Below are 21,241 nucleotides of genomic sequence, written 5' to 3'. Positions count from 1 at the left end.
TCCTAACTCTGCTTCTGTAAGAGTTTCCTTATCACTTACTGAATATCTATTGTGTCTTTTTCCCTTAATCACCTGGGAGGAACCATCTATTGTCCTGTCCTGAAGGGATTCCTCCTAGATCTGGTCGGACCTTTGTATGATAATTAAGATTTAGATCCCCTGTTAAGAAACCTGCTGGGTTAAGGATTTTTGATAGGAAGGCTATGGGTTGTCAGTGGCCTCAGTGCTTTTGGGCTATGCCCTTGTTTACACTGACAACAAGGTGGGATTTGAGTGTTATAGGGTTACAGAGAAGACCTTCCATTATCAATTATAGGTTTTAAATTTACCCTGGCTTTTAAAGAAATAGGGTACACTTTTTTTCTTTACTACCTCTATCTCTGTCTTTCTCTTTGACTTCTTTGTCTCTCTTTCTTTTTCTGTTTCTGACTCCCTCTTTGTCTGTCTCTTCCTGTCTCTCTGATTTTCTGTCTCTCTCTTTCTCTCTTTCCTTTCTGCTGGTCTTTCCCTGCCTCTGCCAGCCGCTTATGCTGCTGTTCTCCCCTCTCCTTCCCCTTTTTGATGGCTTCGGCAGTGTAAGACTGCCACCTCCTCGAGTTTTTGCACTGTGTGCAGTAACTCCATGATTTCCTTGTGGTATTTAATGGGGGTTCCCCAGAGGTTTGGAACTCCCTTTCTTTCCATATTGCAGCTTGGGCATATAGGATTAGATAAGCATACTTGTTATCTGTATACACATTTATTCTTTTTCCCTTTCCCAGTTCTAAGGCTTGGGTACGTGCCACTAGTTCTGCTAACTGGGCGCTGGTCCCTGGGGGAAGAGGCTTACTTTCAAGTACAGTTACATCACTAACTATGGCATAACCAGCCCTTCATATTCCATTCTCCACAAATGAACTTCCATTGGTATATAGGTTAAGGTCCATTGGTATATAGGTTAAGGTCAGGATTAGCTAAGGGTACTTCTAAGAGATCATCTCGGGTGGCATAAGTCTGGACTATAATTTGTTGGCAGTCATGCTCAATTGGTTCCCCATCCTCTGGGAGAAAACTGGCAGGGTTGAAGGCCACACATGTACATATTTGAAGCACCATTCCCTCAAGGAGTAGCGCCTGGTATCTAAGCAGGCAGTTGTCTGTTAGCCACAAACTTCCTTTGGCACCTAGTATGCCATTTACATCATGAGTAGTCCAGATAGTTAGATCCTTTCCTTGCATTATTTTGATAGCCTCTGACACTAAGATGGCCACCGCCACAACTACCTGTAAACAGTGAGGCCAGCCTTTTGCTACTACATCAATTTCCTTACTTAGGTATGCCACTGGTTGTGGAGTGTCTCACGAGTCTGAGTAAGGACTCCAAGAGCTATTCCTGCTCTCTCTGTGACGTATAAAGAGAAGTTTTGTCCTGTGGGAAGGCTTAAGGCTGGAGCTTGAGTTTGTTCCTTCCAATGTCCAGACTTCAGGGTTGATTCCCTCCTCAGGCAGGGGACAACAAATGGGTAACTTGTTCCCCATATTAATGTAGATAATAGCTCCAGCTTTGGCTAATATGGCCCTCCCTAATAAGGGTATGGGACTTTCAGGCATAACAAGAAAGGCATGGGTAACGGCCCTTGAGGACAGCTGTCTGGGACAGGAGATTGACACTGAGAAAGCCACGCCAGTGTGCAGGAGGAAGTCAATTTCCTGGCTCTCAATGGTTAAACATACCCGGGGCTCAGTGAGGGTGACGACATGAGCTGGCGCATGCCCCAGGCACCCTTAGTCCTGTTGTTGGATCATCTGATTCGGGGCTTCTGGCCCAGAGAACATTTGCCCTCTGGGGAAGTGTTCCTTCCAGTGATTGCCTTGGCACAGTGACATGGGCCAGGGGACAACTTGTTTCTCATTGGACAATCTTTTTTAAACTGTCCTTGCAAACCACACTGGTAACAAGCCCTGGGTCATTGGTCTGCTCCATTTTCTGTCCTCTCTGAACCACCAAGGTTTGTGTGTCTGAGGGCCATGACTAAGGCTGTGGCCTTTCTCCGATCTTGCTTTTCCTTTTGGGCGTGTTCCTCTTGGTCCCTATTATAGAACACCAAGGTTGCCAGGCTTAATAATGCCTCCAGGTTTTGTTCAGGGCCCAGGGCTCGCTTTTGGAGCTTTCTCCTGATATCTGCAGCTGATTGGGTAATAAACTTATCTTTTAGAATCAATTGACCCTGGAGTGACTCGGGTGACAGGGGAGTATATTTTCTTAAGGCCTCCCATAGCCACTTGAGGAAGGCAGAAGGATTTTCTTCCTTTCCCTGAGTTATGGTGGACATCATTGAATAATTCATGGGCTTCTTCCTAATTTTCCTTAGTCCTTCTAGAACACTGGTCAACAGATTTTTACGTCTCCATTTCCCATGATCTGAGTCGAGATCCCAGTGGGGATCCATACTGGGGATGGCTTGCTGACCAGTAGGGAATTTGTCCCTTGCTTTGGCCATCATTCTGTCACTTACTTGACTAAGATACCAGGTATCTCCAAACTCTCAGGCTGCAGCTAAAGCCGCGTTCTTTTCATTAAAGGCCAGGGTTTGATCTAATATCATGACGTCTCTCCAAGTGAGGTCAGAGGTTTGTCCTAAGCCCTGTAGAACATCTATGTATCTACCAGTATCATCTGAAAACTTCCCCAGGTCTGCCTTGATCTGCTTTAAATCAGAGAGGGAGAAGGGGACATGTACCCAGGTTGGGCCAAATTCCCCTCCCCCTACAGCTTGAAGGGAATGTCCATATAGCACTATGTGGAAAGTTTTAAATATAAAGTTAAAATTATTCAAATGTTAGTATTTTTCTCACCCCAATGTAGTAAGCACGTTGCATGTCTTTTATTTCTGAATTTGATCTTTGGGGCAGCTTCATCTCAGATGAGTATAGAACACATGAGTCTTTACGCAGTCTCATCTTTTTTCTTTTCTTTTCTCCTTTCCTTTTCTTTCCTTTCCCTTTCTTCTTTCTTTCTTTCTTTCTCTTCTTTCTTTTTTTTTTCTTTTGAGACAGTCATAAGATATAGGCAATGGGAATTTCACCATTAACTTGAAAATGTCTTGCCTGCAGCCTTCCTTGTTCATTATTCCTGAGACGGTGGAATTTTGGGGGCAATTGTGAAATCAGCCTAATTTTCCCCCACATACTGAATATTTATGAATTTTTTGAATAAATACAGAAACTGACCCTCTTAGTCTTAAAATTTTAAAAACCCGTATTTGTCTTACCCGAGTTCCTTGGTCAGGAAAGCAACCATCAACCCTCTCAGATAGTATTAAGAAGTGGAAACTCACCAGATCATGGCATCTGGACAATGAGATACTGCACTCCTCACCCATCACGATTGCCCAACTGACTACCTGATGCCTGCTTACCTACTCCTTTTCCTCACCTCTTTCTAATTCCTGTTTTTCCACAAGCAGTTAGTTACATTTCTTCCCTGTCATATAAACTCCTAATTTAAGTCAGTTGACCAAACACAGCTGAGACTTGGCCTCCTATTCTCTTTGGATGCAGCACTGGAATAAAGCGGCCTTACCTGGCAATACTCATCTCAATGACTGGCCTTCTGTGCGGTGAGCAATAGGACCTAGACTGAACCCCTGGCATTCTGATAGCAGTTGTCGCTCTTCTGTGCTGAAACTTGCAGAAACACAGGTACAAGACAATTAAAACATATCATTTTACAGAGAAAATCTATTTAAATGCTCATGTATTGAAAATAACTAACTCGGTTTCCAGTAGTCCCAGAAAGAGTAAATCTGAAGGTTATCTTTCTTTTATTTATTTATTTATGTATTTTTATTTATTTATGTATTTTTTATTATACTTTAAGTTTTAGGGTACACGTGCACAACGTGCAGGTTTGCTGCACCCATTAACTCACCATTTAACATTAGGTATATCTCCTAATGCTACCCCTCCCCTCTCCCCCCACCCCACAACAGGCCCCGGTGTGTGATGTTCCCTGAAGGTTATCTTTCTAACATGACATTCCCTTTTTCTTTAAATCTGACATTATAATTGTTATTAATGTAGTTCTGAAAGTTAGGCAGATAACATGTGCAATTAGAAGAACAAAAGATGAATTTCTTCCAAGGGGGAAGGGGATTTTGAGGGGCCTGAATCCTGTTTTAGGGATCCTCTTGTAAGAAAACAAAGAACACAAAATATTTAACTTTGAACATTTTATAAACTATGCAACTGTGTGAGCACCAGTCTAAGACTCCTTTAGGGCTTTGAAATAGGCCGTGTGTGAGATGACCTGGTCTCTGGGTTTTATTAGCTTCTTTAGGGTATACTGATAGCTAATTTCTTTACATCACATGAAGCCTGTGTTGTAAAAGCGTAATACACAGGGGGTTGTATTAGAACCTGAGATGGCAAGGAAGTTCTTGTTCAAGTGATTTATTGAGGAACGAAGCGAGTGAAATACACAAGATTGGTCAGGGAAACAAATAAGCAAGTGTGTGGTCTTGGCCAGGGACTAGCTTCTGCCTAACCGTAAGGGGACTCTGGAGTGGAAAGTACACCAAAACTGGTCCTGAGTCAAGTCCAAGGAGCCAGTCTTTGCCGTGTTTCAGTTGTTTGTTAGCATTGGACAGCTGGAGAAGAATGCCAAACTTTACTGTGAAGGCCTCTTTTACTTTTTAAAAATGATTATCTTATTTTTTACATTGACAGATAAATTATATATATATTTATCGAGTACATGATGTTCTGAAGTAGAGAGTAGTATGGTGATTATCAGGGGTGTGGTGGTTGATGGGAGTGCATTGGAGAAATGTTAGTCAAAGGATACCAAATTTCCATCAGACAGGTAGAAAAAGTTGAAGAGACCTACTGTATAACCTGGTGATGACGGTTAATAATATATTCTTACAGTGTTAATGAATTCTGAAAAAAGGCTAAGAGAATGGATATTAAGTGTTCTCACCACAAAAATAATAACTATGTGAGTAATGCATATGCTAGTTAGCTAGATTTTGTCATTCCACAACAAAGGCTTCTGACACTTGCAGGCAATTCTCCAGAAAAGGAGTGTATTAGTTTGTTTTCACACTGCTAATAAAGACATACCTGAGCTGAGACTGGGTAATTTACGAAGGAAGGAGGTTTAATGGACTCACAATTCCACATGGCTGGGGAGGCCTCACAATCATTGGGAAAGGCAAAAGGCACATCTTACTTAGCTACAGGCAAGAGCTTGTGCAGGGGAACTCTCATTTATAAAATCATCAGATCTCATGATACTTATTCACTACCATGAGAACAGCATGGGGGAAACTGCCCCCATGATTCAGTAACCTCCACCTGGACCTGCCCTTGACACATGGGAATTATTACAGTTCAAGATGAGATTTGGGTGAGGACTCAGCCAAACCATATGAAGGGGGCAGCTTTGAGGTGTGACATTCATGTTAGCTAGAGAATGAGTATCCCAGACTCATTAATGGGATGTGTCAAGGCACAGACTGTACTCACCACAAACAACAAATACATTCCAAAAATAATTCAAGCACACTAAACTATTAAGTGAACTCTTTAAATAATGTAATAATAATTATTACCAAAATGTTATTCACCGCTGATTGTTCTAGAAGGCATGGGTTGTTTATTTTGTCATTTTTTATGCCAACATTCAATTAACTTGCATAAGGTTGTGCAGGCTGGGTATTTCATAACCCTAAAAGAAGTCATTCAAATTTTAAATGTTGCATATAGTCTATTTGTTTTGACATTTTCTCCCCAGTTGGAAATACAGTAGCTTGAGGCTACAGCACCTTTTTCCAATACCAATAAAGATGTCATATGGGTCAGTAGGGCCTCTACTTGTTACTATTTATTAGATGTCTCCTGGGCTATTGAATATATTTATTCTCTGATAGCCAGCAAGGTTGTAGAGATTATGCTAGGGTTCCCAGAGAGGAACTCATCATAAAATGAGCTATTTTCTTAAGGGAAAATCATGTAACTTTAATCTTATATGTTTTTAGTCTATCAGAACACTGTATAATTTTTATTTGCTATGTAGCGAATTATCACAAATTTAGCAGATTAAAACAACCATTATTTATTATCTTACTATATTTCAGGTCGACAGCCTAGGCTGCACTCAGGAGGGGTTTTTGAGGTTTTACATGCTACAGTCAAGATGGAAGCTAGGCTGGGAGTCTCATCTGATTCTTGCAGTCTTCTTCCAATTACATTCAAGCTATGGGTAGAATTCAGTTCCTGCAGCTTTAGAACCTCAACTCTTTGAAGATGCTCTTCTCCCTAGGCAGCTCAATACATGATTGTATGTTTCACCTTTCTTAGAGGGCAGGAGGTCAGTCTGTCTGACACACTGCACCCTTTTTCAAAGACCTCTCCTAATTAGGTCAAGCCTACCCAGGATAACCTCCATATTAGTTCATACCAAGTCAACTGGTTAGTAACCTAATTGTAGGAGTAATAACACATCATATTTACATGCCATACTCACACTCAAGGGGAGGGTGTATAAAAAAAGGCAGAAATCCTGGGGACCATCTCAGAATTCTGCCTACCACAAACAGCAAGCTCACAGACCTGGATGATTGTATTTATCATTGAAGTGAGAAGATGTGAGGTGACTGTCTTTTGAAGGTTCTTTGGAGAGAATACATACCCTCTCACCAGTTGGTCAGCTCCAACAGCTGTTTATTTTATATTCCAAAGTTAAAAAGCGTATAATTTTAGGGTATTTATATCAACCTAAAGTTAATCAAATGGAGAAGAGGTGAGGCTCAAATTCTAGCTTGTGGTAATAACTCTGGGCAGTAGAATTCAGGATTCTGGTATTGAAATGGGAGTTTTTTTTTCTTTAACATGCAGTCATAAAATAAACCATATTTTCATAAATAGCAATATTCTAAGATGATCATAAAATTTAATCAGAACAAAAGCTGATATTTATTAATCTTATTTTAATGACATAGTAAGTATGGATTTATGCTCTTTTTCTTTTAAATTATTTTGATTTTTACCTCACATATAATAATTGCACATATTTATGGTGTACAATATGATGTTTTAATACATGTTTCAAATCAGAATACTAAATATATTCATCACTTTGAACATTCATCAGTTTTGTGTGGTAAGAACATTCAAAATTGTCTCTTCTAGGTATTCCGAGATATACAATACCTTATTATTGACTATAGTCATCCTACTGTGCAATAGAACATCAGAATTTATTTTTACTTTCTAATTGTAGCCTTGTACTCACTGACAAGCCTCTTTCCGTCCTTCTATCACCCTCTCCTCCCCAGTCTCTCATAACCACTATTCTATTGACTACTTCAATGAGATCAACATTTTTAGATTCCATATATGAGTGAGATAGTGCAGTATTTGTCATTCTGCTCCTGACGTATTTCACTTAATATTAACATCTTCCAGGTTCATCTCTTTTGTCACAAATGACAGTATTCTCTTCTTTTTATGACTAAATAGTATCCCATTACACATGACATTTTCTTTATCAATTCAATCTTTGTTGAACATGTAGGCTGATTCATACCTTGGCTATTGTGAAGAGTGCTTCAATAAGCAAGTGCAGACATCTCTTTAGCATACTGATTTTATTTCCTTTGGATATATACCCATTTCCTTTGGATATATACCCATGAAATTGCTGAATCATGTAGTAGATGTATTTTAATTTTTGAGGAACTTCTATACTGTTTCTATAGCAGCTGTATGAATTTACATTTCCACCAACAGCATGTGAGAGTTCGTCTTTCTTTACATCTTCACCAACACTTGTTATCATTTGTCTTTTTGATAATAGCTATTCCACCTGGAGTGAGATTGTGGCTATAACTGCATTTCCCTGATGTTTAGTGATAATATTGAGCATTTTAAAAATTCTTTTTGGTTTTTTCTGTGTTTTCTTTTGAGAAACGTTTATTAAGGTTATTTTCCCATTTTTAATTGCATTATTTGTGGGGGTTTTTGGTTATTTAGTTGTTTGTGTTCGTTATGTATTCTGAATATCCAGTCCACATCAGATGTATAACTTACTAATATTTTTCTCATTCTGGAGGTTCTCTCTTCACTCTGTTGATTGTTTCCTTTGTTGTGAATAAGCTTTCTAGTTTCATGTAATCTCATTTGTTTATTTATGCCTTTGTTCTCTGTGCTTTTGAGTATTTATACAAAAAGTTCTTACCCAGTTCAGTGCTGTGAAGCATTTCCCCTATGTTTTCTTCTAGCAGTTTCATAGCTTTGGGTCTTAAATAGAATATTTAATCAATTTAGAGTTGAACTTTGTATATGGTTAAAAATAGGGGTTAACTTTTAATCTTCTGCATACGGATACCTAATTTTCTGAACACCATTTACTGAAGATACTGTCCTTTTGCCAATGTGTGTTATTGACATTTTTGTTGAAAATCTGTTGGCTGTAGATGCATGGATTTATTTCTGAGCCCTCTATTGTGTCCTGTTGGTCTGTTTCCGTTTTGACACTAATACCATGCTGTTTTGGTAGCATGATGTCTCCAACTTTTGTTGGCTAGGTAAAGGGATATCTCCAGCTTTGTCTTCTCTCTCTCTTTTTTTTTTTTTCAAAATTGCTTTGGCTATTCAGTGTCTTTTGTGATTCCGTATTAAGATTTTGCTTTCTATTTTTATGATTGTTTTCTCTGTGTCTGTGAAGAATATCATTGATATTTTCACGGACATTATATTGAATTTGTAGATTGCTTTGGGTAGTATGGACATTTTAACAATGTAATTCTTCTGATCCATGAATACAGAATATCTTTCCATTTATCTATATTTTCTTCAATTACTTTTATCAATGTTTTATAGTTTTCATTGTAGTCATCTTTTACCTCCTGGTTAAATCTACATCAAGGTTTTTTTTTTTTAGTAGCTATTGTGAATTATATTGCTTATTGCTTTCTTTTTAAATATTTCACTATTAGCATATAGAAATGTTACTAATTTTTATATCTTGTTGTTGCATTCTATAACTTTACTGAATTTGTTTGTTCTGTTTTGGTGGAGTCTTTAGTGTGTTCTGTATATGAGATCATCTCAACTGCAAACAGGGGCTATTTATCTTCCTCTTTTCCAATTTGCCCATCTTTCATTTTTTTTTATTGTTTAATTTCTCTGGCTACGACTTCCAGTACTGTGCTAAATACAATTGGTGAGAGTGGGTATCCTTGTCTTGTTCCAGTTCTTAGCAAAAACGGTTTCAGCTTTTTGTCATTTAGCATAATGCTAGCTGGCCTTTATTGTGTTGAGGTAAGTACTGTTTTTACCTAATTTGTTGATAGTTTTTGTCATGAAAGGATACAGAGTTCTGTGAAATGCTTTTTCTGCCTCTATGGACGTGATGATATGGTTTCCCTCATCTTTCTGCTAATGTGATGTATAACATTTATTAATATGTATATTTTAATCCATCCTTTCATCCCTGTGATAAACCCCAGCTGACCACGGTGAAAGATCTTCCTAATGTGCTATTGAATTCTGTTTGGTGATATTTTGAGAATTTTTACATGTATGCTTATCAGGGATATCAACTTGTGGTTTTCTTTTTGTTGTATTTGGGTCCTTATGTGGTTTTGGTATTGGGGGAAGATAGCCTTGTAGAATTTTTGGAAATATTACTTATTCTTCAATTTTCTGGAATAGTTTCAGAAGAATTGGTCTGAATTGTTCTTTAAAGTTTAGGTAGAATTCAACAGTGAAGTCCTCAGTAGCTGGGCTTTTCTTTTATAGGAGAAATTTTACTATTGATTCAAATTCCTTACTTGTTATTGGTCTGTTCAGATTTTCTATTTCTTCATAATTCAATTTTGACAGATTGTATGTGTGCAGAAATTCATCTGTTTCTTCTAGGTTATTCCATTTTTTGGGTATAACTTCACAATTGTCTCTCATGATCCTTTGTCCTATGATATTGGTTGTAATTTCTCCTTTTATCTCTGATTTTATTTGAGTCTTATCTCTTTTTCTCCTAGTTAATGTTAACTACCGATTTGTCCATTTTACTTTTTTTTAAACCTACTTTTAATTTCTTCAGCTGTAATCCAGATAAGCAATGCCTGGGAGTGCCTCAGTGGTCTAAGTTGCAGGATTTTGTGTCTGCAGCAGTGCTGCCTTGCTGGAGGCAGGGTCTTCCTGCTGGTTTTTAGGCTGAATGTACATGCATATGATGAGTTTCCTGTCCGGGGTCAACTTCCCTGCTGTGCAAGACTGCCTTCTTTGGGGAGGTAAGGTGCCATGTGGGCTCTGTTGCCAGAATCACTGCAGTTCAGCTAGGCCTAGGCTCAGAACATCTGTGTTCGTGGTTCTTCATTCACATGCATGAGTCTGGTAGAATAACAGTGGAGCCTTGAGGATGGAGAGCTGCAGTGGCTTTTGGCCCTCACAGCAGGCTGCATTCTATCAGTGGTTTCAGTTTCAAAATAAGGCCATGCCATAGCAGTTTGGGTCACGGTGGTGCAGAGTGCAAGATGTGGGCTCCTACCCTGTAGCAATGTAGCCCTGTGAACTGCAGCCAGCTCACTAAACTGAGCTCAGCGCCTATGGGATTCTCCTGTAGCAAGGGATGCAGATGTCTGCCACAGCAATGGGGAATTCTAGGGGCCTGATGCCTATACTCTTCTGTAGGAGAAGCTCCTCCTGGCCCTGAGCCCCTCCCAGCAGGGAAGATAAAGTGGCAGAGGCAGGATTCTTTCCCCTCCTCTCTATGCCGCCATCCTGGCTTTTCTTGCCTCACAGGGTCAACACTCCCTTGTCCTCTAGGACTTTCCTTCAGACAATCTAGTTGAAATGTAGTTGTTTATTCAATGGTGGTTTTTAAAATTTATTTGTTTTTTGATGGAAGGAAAAGAGCCAGACACCTCTTATCAGTCATGTTGCTGACATCACTCTTCTAATTATATTTAAAATAAGTTCAAGTACCTAGATTATATTTAATAAAGACATATGATTCACAAATGGTCAAGTATACTAAGTAGTCAGGAAAAAATATATATGTAGAAATAGATAGAGATATATTGATATATATATTATATATAGTGATTTATGTTTTAGATATATTGATATATATATATATTATATATAGTGATTTATGTTTTGACTTTCTGGTACCTGTAATTTAATGCATTAAAAGTATTGACCTTTTAATATTGATGTCATTCCATTAGAGATGATTGCCTGAACAGGTTATAGTGAAGCTTTAAAAAATAATTTAGTTAAAAATTATCAGAAAAATAAGTTAAATGTCTACACAGAGAAACTGCTTTCAAGGCCCGCATTTGAACTTTATTCTGCAGCATTTGCTTTAATACAAAATTAAACAAGTTCAGACCAGCTAGAGCAAGTGTTGTTAGAATGATTTAATCAAATCATATATGGAATAATCTAATACAAAGTATTTTCATCTTTACATTGCAAGGTAACCGAGACATATTCTATTTAATTGCTAAATAGTTGGCATATTGTTTCTATACAATTTTTATTCATTTATGATTCATACCCCCTACAAACAGGGACAAAATTTGAGGTAGGTTTCAGTGTCTTATAATTGAAGTCTGGAACATGGTCTGTAATAGCATATGATTTGTTTGTCCCACAATTGCATTGTTTTTAGGCAATTTTGTAACTAATGAAGATCAAGTATTTTCAATTCAATATACATTTTTCTACTATATACACACTGTTTTCATATACTGTATATACTATGCTATATATATACTATATACATTGTAACATATACATAAAACACTCTATATATACACACATTATATACTATGCTATATATACATATACTACAGTTGACTTTATATTTTAATATACATTATTTCTACAGTATACATTTTTCTACTATATTTTATATTTGTTTTTCCCCAGATTAATACATATATTACTGACCCAGCAATTCCACAAGTTTTATTGAATTAATGTAATTTTAACATACTTCAAATGATACACATTTTAATAACATCTGTAATTCATTTGTTGCCTGCTGTGTTCAGATGTTTATTATATACATATTCTAATCTCAGCAAAATGTGACAGTATCACATTTCAGAAATAAGAAAGTTGTATCTTAAAAAGATTAAATAATTTTATTTAGTTCATTCACTTAATAAGAAAAATGACCTGGGATGCAGATATCCTATCTCAGTAAATACCAATTAAATGCTTTGTCAATTACTTAGAATATTTGTACAAATATACTGACAACCATTAAAATTATGTTTCTGAAAGAATATAGGACATATTTTACATCTAATTTTAAATTTGGATTCTATGTTGTTTCACACTACCTGTAATATCAACCAAATTGCATGTGATGTGTATGTACTCAATATTTATTCAACAAATATTTACAGGTTGTCTACTAATTCCAGATATTGTGATAAGAGTTGGAGATACAGTTGCATATATGTAGAAACACTTATACACAGATGTAGAAGTAGAGACACAGGTGCTGTTCAGCGAAAGAATCTATCATCAGAATGAACAGAAAACCTATGGAATGGGAGAAAATTTTTGCAATCTATCCATCCAACAAAGGTCTAATATCCAGAATCTACAAGGAACATAAACAAATTTCCAAAAATAAACCAAACAACCCCATCAAAAATCAGGCAAAGGACACAGACACTTTCAAAAGAAGGCATTTATGCAACCAACAAACATGAAAAAAAGCTCAACATCACTGATCATTAGGGAAATGCAAATCAAAACCACAATGAGATATCATCTCACACCAGCCAGAATGGCAATTATTAAAAAGTCAAGAAACAGCAGATGTTGTCGAGGCTGTGGAGAAATAGGAACACTTTTCCACTGTTAGTGGAAGTGTAAATTAGTTCAACCATTGTGGAAGACAGTGTGATGATTCCTTAAGAATCTAGAAGCAGAAATACCATTTAACCCAGCAATCCCATTACTGGGTATACACCCAAAGGAATATAAATCATTCTATTATAAAGATACATGCATGCATACGTATATCGCTGCATTCTTCACAATAGCAAAGACATGGAATCAACCCAAATGCCCATCAATGATAGACTAGATAAAGAAAATGTGGCACAGAATACTCTGCAGCCATAAAAAGGAATGTGATAATCTCCTTTGCAGGGACATGGAAGGAGCTGGAAACCATTATCCTCAGCAAACTAACACAGAAACAGACAACCAAATACCACATGTTCTCACTTAAAAGTAGGAGCTCAACAATGGGAACACATGAACACTGGGAGGGGAACAACACGCACCAGGGCCTGTTGTGGGTGCAGGGGGAGGGAAAGCTCAGGATAAATAGCCAATGCATGCAAGGCTTAATACCTAGGTGATGGGTTGATGGGTGCAGCAAACCACCATGGCACACATTTACCTATGTGACAAACTTGCACATCCTGCACATGTATCCCAGAACTTAAAATAAAATATAGGAAAAAAAAAGAGATATAGGTGCTGTTAAGGCAGATGCAAAGGATATATACACACCTTTTATTTCTAAACTGAGCACATAACCTTACTCCTTACACTTGTTTCTTCTATAGGCGTTCCATTATTGATAAATAGTAACAGCCTTTCAGTTGCTTGGCTCAACTATATGAGTCACTTTGGCCGCATTTTTTTCTCTTCAAACCTCACAATCTGTCTTCCAGTTAAATTTCTTGGCAACATAATACTTTCAAAATATGTTCAGAAATTCAGCCACTTCTAATCAGCCAGTCGTCACTACCCTATTCAATGTTGCCACTATTTCTTTCTTGAAAAATTGAAATAACTTTGTCACTGTCTTCCTGTTTTAACTCCACCACCCTTAACCTCATCCACTGCCTACGCAGCTTGAATAATTCTATCAAATATACATCGGGTCTGTCAGTTCAGAATGTGTAGTGACCTTGCAGTTTACTCAGAGTGAAGTCCCTATTATTGTAGTAATCCCTGTCCTTCCCCTTTCTAGTGTAATCTTACCTCTCCTATCATTCCCTCATCTAATTCCAGCCATTGTTGTCCCCTCATTTCTTTCCACTGACTTCTAAGCAGTACTGTGTTTTTCAGGGTCTTTGCACTGCAAGTCCCCTTGCCTGGAGAAGCCTTCCTCAGATATCTGTATATAATGAATATTTCACTTCTCTCAAGTCTTTGCTCAGAAGAACCTTCTCAGTTATGCCAGTGCACTCTGGGTTAAATTTAAAATTATACTCCACACCTACTGCCCTTTCTGTTGCCTTTTTCCATTTCATCCTAGTACTTATAACTATGTAACATATTATATATTTTAAAGTTTTGGGTTTAGCATATGTCTCTCCGTTCCAGAATGTAAGCTACTTGAGGGCAGGGATGTTTTCTTTTTAATTCTGTTCAGTTTTCACAGCACTTCAAAGGATGCCACTCTCTAATTTAGCTATGAAAAGTACTTATTGATTGATTGATTGATTGAAAAAACATATGTAAAGCTATAATTATAATGATATGTAATATTTTTATATTCATAAATGATTTCAAATTTTTACATCAGTTGAAAATAAATACTGAGTGTATGAAAACTGAGTAGAAAAGGAATGATGTGAATAGTTTCTTTAAAACACACAAATCATTCAGGAACTTTTTGTAACGTCAAACAATGTGACATTAAATGAGCTAGAGAAAAAAAATCTACTCCAACAAAATTTGGGTTTACTATACCATATAGGATTTTTCATGTTAGAAATTTATTTTTAAAAAGTGTGAACATTTATTAAGCTATAAATACATCAATCTAAATCAGTGCTGGTAAGTACCTCTCTCTTGAAGTAAGCCAAACAATTTAAAATCTTTGACTATGGAAAGCAAGTTACACATCTGCAGACTTTTTCTATCTAAAATCATATTCTAAGTTAAAAAGTAATTGAATTAATTAAATCATTGCATCTTTATGAAATATATTTCCATTTACCCTAATTTTAAATATAGAGTGTTACCTACATGCTAATAAATTAAGCCTTTGCGTTTGTATCTGTACTTGTCAGTGGATAATGAATGTGTACCCCGAGGCTGTCTGTAGTAATAAATGCCCCTTATTTACAAACTATGTTGTCTCCAGAAATGTTAAACAGTCTTTCAGAATTGCATGTCACAGTGACCAGCTTTTCAGTTATAAACTCTCATTTTTACAAGATCATAACTCAAAGGAAGTACTTGCACCTGTCCGAACTGCCATACAGGTGACAGCTGATTAGCCCATTTCTAGTACAAGGTAATGTTCTTGTAAAACCCCCAACGTGACATGAGCCTACTCATGTCTATCAGGCAGTGCTTAAAGTAGACTGACAGATGATGGGCTGAGGGAGTCAGCTATTTTGAAGACGAGTGTTTCCTTAATATTTATTAGCCTTTATTCCTGAATTTAGACTGTGAAAAGGTGGACTAGAGGGTGTTTTAGCTCAGAAACAAGATACAACTTTTCAATGACAATACAAACTAGATTAAATAAAATGAGTGAGAATTCTGTAAAGTGTCAATCCACGGACACTTCTGGAGTGGGTCAAGGGGTGGCCCCCCCAAAATATATGTCCACATCCTGGTCCTTGGAAAACTGTGAGTGTGAATTTCTATGAGAAAATGGTCTTTGTAAATGCAATTAAGGGTCTTAAAATGAGATCCTTTGTATTATTTGAGTAAACCCTCAATCCAATGACAACTCTCCTTACCAGAGAAAGAAGACACAGACAATGAAGAGGAGGAGGCGGCGTGACTGCAGAGTTTTGAGGGATGCAGCCAGGGAAGTCGAGGAGTGCCGGGAGCCACCGCAAGCTGGGAGAGGTAGGCAGAATCCTCCCCTAGAGCCTTCAGAGGGAGCACAGCCCCACCAAAACCTTGATTTGGGGACTTATGGTTTTCAGAACTCTTAGATAATAAATTTGTCATATTAAGCTACCTAGTGTGTAACAATTTGTGGTGGCAGCCCTAGGAAATAATACACTGTTCCAAAAACCCAGCTCTGCTTGAATTAAACAGGAAAGGGATTTCGTGATAAAAGGTACAAGGAGCTCATTGAATAACTGAAATGGCTGGAGAACCACTCTGATAAATAAGCATTTATCCAGAGAGGCTAAGTAGCCACGTCTTCTGCTCTAATCACTACACAGAATCTTCCAGAGAGAAGGTGATCTAGCCAATATCCCACATACAATCATCAACAGACACTGGACATAGCCTCTGGCACAGTGACCATTGTGGCCCTCAGAAAATGCTGCAGCAGCTACTGCGTTTCTAGCTCAAACATATAAGGTGAGGAATTCTTCCCAGGCAGTATCAAACTAATAAAAAATGAGGTCACTGCTTTTAATCATAATATTGAGTCTTTTTAGAAACCATATGAATTAATCTATTTTTCCACATTATGATAAATCATAGCTAGGTAATAATCCATTACAATTAAATCTCTGAGAATGTTAACCCAGTAATTCTTGTAAATGATGTCAGTTTGAAACCCTTTTTAGATCTGAAATTAAAACTAGTTCAATTTGAAATGTGTAAATCTAGTTAAGACTGCTTTCTATATTGTCACACATCATCATTTATTATAAAAAATGAAATGAAAAACTCTGCTGAATTTGTTTATGTAGCAATATCTAGAGATAAATAGGAGAGTGCATGTTTTGTATCATATTTTAAATTACATTACTATCCTATTAGTTATGGTTTTAGCTTATATTGGTATTTTTGCAAGAAAAGAAAAAAGACCTGAAGGCAAGACATGATTAAGACTGGGTACTTTATAATATGTCGAAAGTATATTGAGAAGGCTCTCAATCACTAAAGAAATATATCAATTTTGCATTATAATTTATAAAAAATAATTTATTAAACTATGAAAGGAAATTATGAAAAGTAACCTGTATAATTGGATTGATGCCATATTAACAATCAGAATATCTAAGATCTTGTTAGTTTCATCATTACTGTGTTTAGTCATAGGCCAATTGCAAAATCTTTTTGCATATTTTAGGAAAAAGGGGAAATAATGTTCATTTCCTAATATTTTTATAAGAATCACATACTACTCATGCATCTTTTCTTCCTATCTTCCTTCATTTTTTTCATGAACTATGTATTGTATCAATGTAACTGCAATTGGAAATATGTGTATGAATAACTATCAATAATTATTCCAAGCTCATGGGGGCAGCCATGTAAAACATTGTAAAAACATTTGCAACAAAAACTGCAACAGAATGGAGATAAATCAGGATATGCTTAGCTGGTCCAAAAAGCCAAAAGATACATAGATCCAAAGCATGAGAGGTTGAAATGTAAATTCTCCTTTTCTATACACAATGCAGCCAAATGATTTTCAGACTTCCTATAATTGTATCAATAGAATTAATCACAGTCTTTCTTTTGAGAAAAATATAATGCAGAGTTAGGGTGGATTTTTCATAATGCTTTATTATTGCGCTCTTTCATCCTTAAAATATTAGGAGCAATGAGATAATGTTTCTCCATAAATTTTTATTCAAAACCTGTTCAGGTGAATAACTAAGGCTGCCGTCAACAATGTGTGTGTTTGCCTCATGAGGAAGAGACCAAGACTTTACCAGCATAGACTTACGCTGCTTTCCTGAGGTCAGGAGTCCAATAGCAACCACTACCTCTTCCTAGGACTGTAAAACATGTCTTACTTAAAGACAATAAATGACTGAAAATAGGATAATCATTAAAGAAATATTAAGGCCACTTTTTAGCCTAGGCCGACAATTCTATTTCTACTCTATTTCTTAGTTAAACTTTGGTGATATTATCCAATTTTTTAAAGTAGATTTTGTACAATCAATTCAAATGGCAATATTAAGTATGCAAATTATCAAATGAGCTTTTTGTCAGATTACTAGGAAAAAATTTAAGTTGGTAATAATAATTAAAATAATTAAAGTCCAATATTCCACCCTTTTAACTTTGGCTTTTCTTCAATCTCAGCCACAAACTTTCATGTAATATAGGTGGAGCCAAGCAATTTCATTAGTTATATCTTCATGTTCTCCTACTGGCAGCTGTAAAATTCTTTTAGCACTTCTCCAGCTAAATTAATTCACTCTGCAGTCTGGCACATACCTACTGTTTTTAAGAAACATTTTTCATTAGAATATGTAAGATTACCGTGACACTGAACCCATTTAAGCAAAATGTTTAAAACCACCAGCAAAACATCAGCCTCTGAAGTAATTGTCTGAATGAAAATGATGTTTCTGGAACCCACTAAAGATTTCAATACAGATCTCTATTCCTAAATTGTCATGTGTATTAAAACAACTTATTTATGTTTAGAGGAAGGTGAGCAAACAGAGAAAATACAGGTAAAAAGGAAAAAAAAAAAGTCTGCTTGTTATTCACTTCAGCAGTATTAGCCAAGAATCTACAAACTGGCAAAATAAATGAAGCTAAGAGTAATCTCCCACTATCTGAATAATTCTTTCTTCAAGTGACATTGAAGACATGCCTATACACAAATGATTTCGATGCACGGTAAGTGTGCCAGTGTTCAGGCATTACTTCAGTCTCTTTTCTTCCCTTGGAGAATGTCTGATGAAATCTCCTGATTTCTGTTAACCACTTGAAAGCTTAGCTTCTGTCATTTCAGAGCTGAATTGAGTGCAGGTCTGTCTAATGACATATCTTCCACTTGTGTCAGCACGTCACACATTTATGAGCACATTTCCAAGGAGAATGTATTCCCTTAAATTCTTTATTATTCTAACATCCTATTTCCAGGTATATCAAGCTACTTACCTTATATTGCCATAGTGAGATATATGGCACTTTTCAATACCATTTCCAGTGTCTTTCTGCCCGGGATGCATGTTTCTATATGTTCAACACTTAGCCCAAAACTTGACAATGGCTTATCCTCCAATTCTTTTCCTCCCACCTGTTACCCCAGATGTTAATTTAATTTAAATTCTTCCTCAGGATATATGAAAACCCTGTTTGGGGCCCACAATGCCTTTGTGTTTATTTTGTATTTGTTTCTAACTTAATCAAAATGCTGTCATGATACCTAAAATGCTCAACACTGATCTTCATTTCATTCTCTCAAATCTTTCTAAGATTTTTTTCTTGTTTTGTTTTGTTTTTTATAGAAACGAAGTTTTGCCACATTGGCCAGGCTGGTCTCAAACTCTTGGCCTCAAGCAATCCACCCACCTCAGCCTCCCAAATTGCTGGGATTACAAGCGTAAGTCACTGCACTTGGCTCTTTCTAAAAGCTTTTAAGTGTCCTCTTTGGGGGTAATCATTTTAAATTGCTTTAACCAATTTTCTTTATGACTCCTTTATTGGAACTTCATAGACCCTAATCATCCCTCCAGATATATTGACACTAGTTATATACCATCTAATTCTTTGTTCTGTATTTGATATCATTTAGGAACAAGTACATCAGATTTTCCTTTTATCATAGGTCTAAGTTGGCTTCCATAAGCTAGAAAATTATATTAGAAAAATGCATCTTATTTTATCCATGTAGTGTTTTTAATTTTTTTAATTTCTTCTATTCTGAATATAGGACTAACACATTTTTAAAACCAAGCCAATATCGCTCCATTTCTGTCAATAATATTGATTCCTAGTAAAAATATGTTTAAACATAAACATTTTCATTTCCTTTGTGACATTTGGCTATTTGTATTCCATTAATATATTTTTCTCAACTCAATATAAATCCAAGAAGTTTGATTGTTCAGGGTAAAAGAGTTATAGGATGACAGTAATAATGGTATGTGGGAGTAAAGAAAAGAGAGGTATCTGTGAGGAATTGATGATTTTTGAGATTCAAGTGTGTTGAGTGTATTTAAATGTTGCAAAAGATCTGAATGATGAAGAATTGTGTGAGCCTACAGAAGTCATGATGTAATTAAAGGCCTAATATTCTCGAGAAGAAAGCATAGATGAAGGATTGGTAGCTGAGCAGTGGAACTCTTTGTAAAATGATTGATAGAGGAGGAAATAAGAAAGAGTGAAAATGAAGGATTCTTTTATGTTAACTAATTGGAATAAATTGGAATAAAGGAAGTACTTGTCCAATTATTTAGGTTTTTACCTGTGAAAGAGAGGGACAGAGAGAGAGAGAATGAGGAAGAAAGAGAGAGAGTGAGAAAGAGAGAGAAAAAAGAGGAGAGCAAAATCTACTGACGTCAGGAATGAAAAATGGAGCATCACTGTGGATAATTCCAATATTAATAGGATAATGAGAAAATATTATAAACAACTTTGTGGCAAAACAAAAGCAGATAACAAAAGTGGACAAATGTCCTAAAATTACAACTTGCCAAAACTGAGAATAGAAGAAATGAAAAATTTGAATAGCTCTCTCTTATTGAACTTTTATTAAGCCTTTATTTCAAAATATATTCCAGGCCCGTAAAGCTTCCCTAGTGAACTCTACCAAACATTTGAGAAGGTAATAATGCCCATCTTTCACAAATATTCTCAGTGATTCATAAAAGAAGAAAGAATTCTAAATTCATTACGTGAGGCATTAAGTACTGCAGCACCAAAACCATACGTATGTATTTTAAAAATGAAAGCCACAGCATATTGACACATAGTTTCATAACAAAATATTAGCAAACAAACTCAAAAAATACCGTGGAGAGAAATTTTTAAAATATTTAAATAAATACAAAGTATGGAATAATAATGGTAGGAAGATTCCTTATTACATAATTTGTCCTCAAATTTATATATGAACCAATACAATTCAATGGATAAGTGTTTCCAACAAATTGCTGATAAAACAAGTTTTTGGTATATATATTTATATATACAAAATAAACCTATCCTGACACAAACCATACACCTAGAATTAAAATTAAAAAAAAGAACTTATAGAAAATGCAAGGCTAAATTTTCATGACATTAAAATGGGAAAAAATTTACTTGTAACAAAAAAGCATTAAGGATGCTAAGGAAGGGTAGTATAAGTGGGCAAGTGGAGATGGTTATCCCATTACACCACATGTTCTCACTCATAAGTGGAAATTGAACAACGAGAACACTTGGACACAGGGCGGGGAATATCACACACCAGGGCCTGTCATGGGGTGGGGAATGGGGGAGGGATAGCATTAGGATAAATACCTACTGTAAATGATGAGTTAATGGGTGCAGCAAACCAACATGGCACATGTATACATATGTAACAAACCTGCACGTTGTGCAC

This window comes from Pan paniscus, chromosome 4 (genome assembly GCF_029289425.2).
Source record: "Pan paniscus chromosome 4, NHGRI_mPanPan1-v2.0_pri, whole genome shotgun sequence".
In the NCBI taxonomy this organism is placed as follows: domain Eukaryota; kingdom Metazoa; phylum Chordata; class Mammalia; order Primates; family Hominidae; genus Pan; species Pan paniscus.
Note: the sequence above shows the minus strand (reverse complement) of the source record.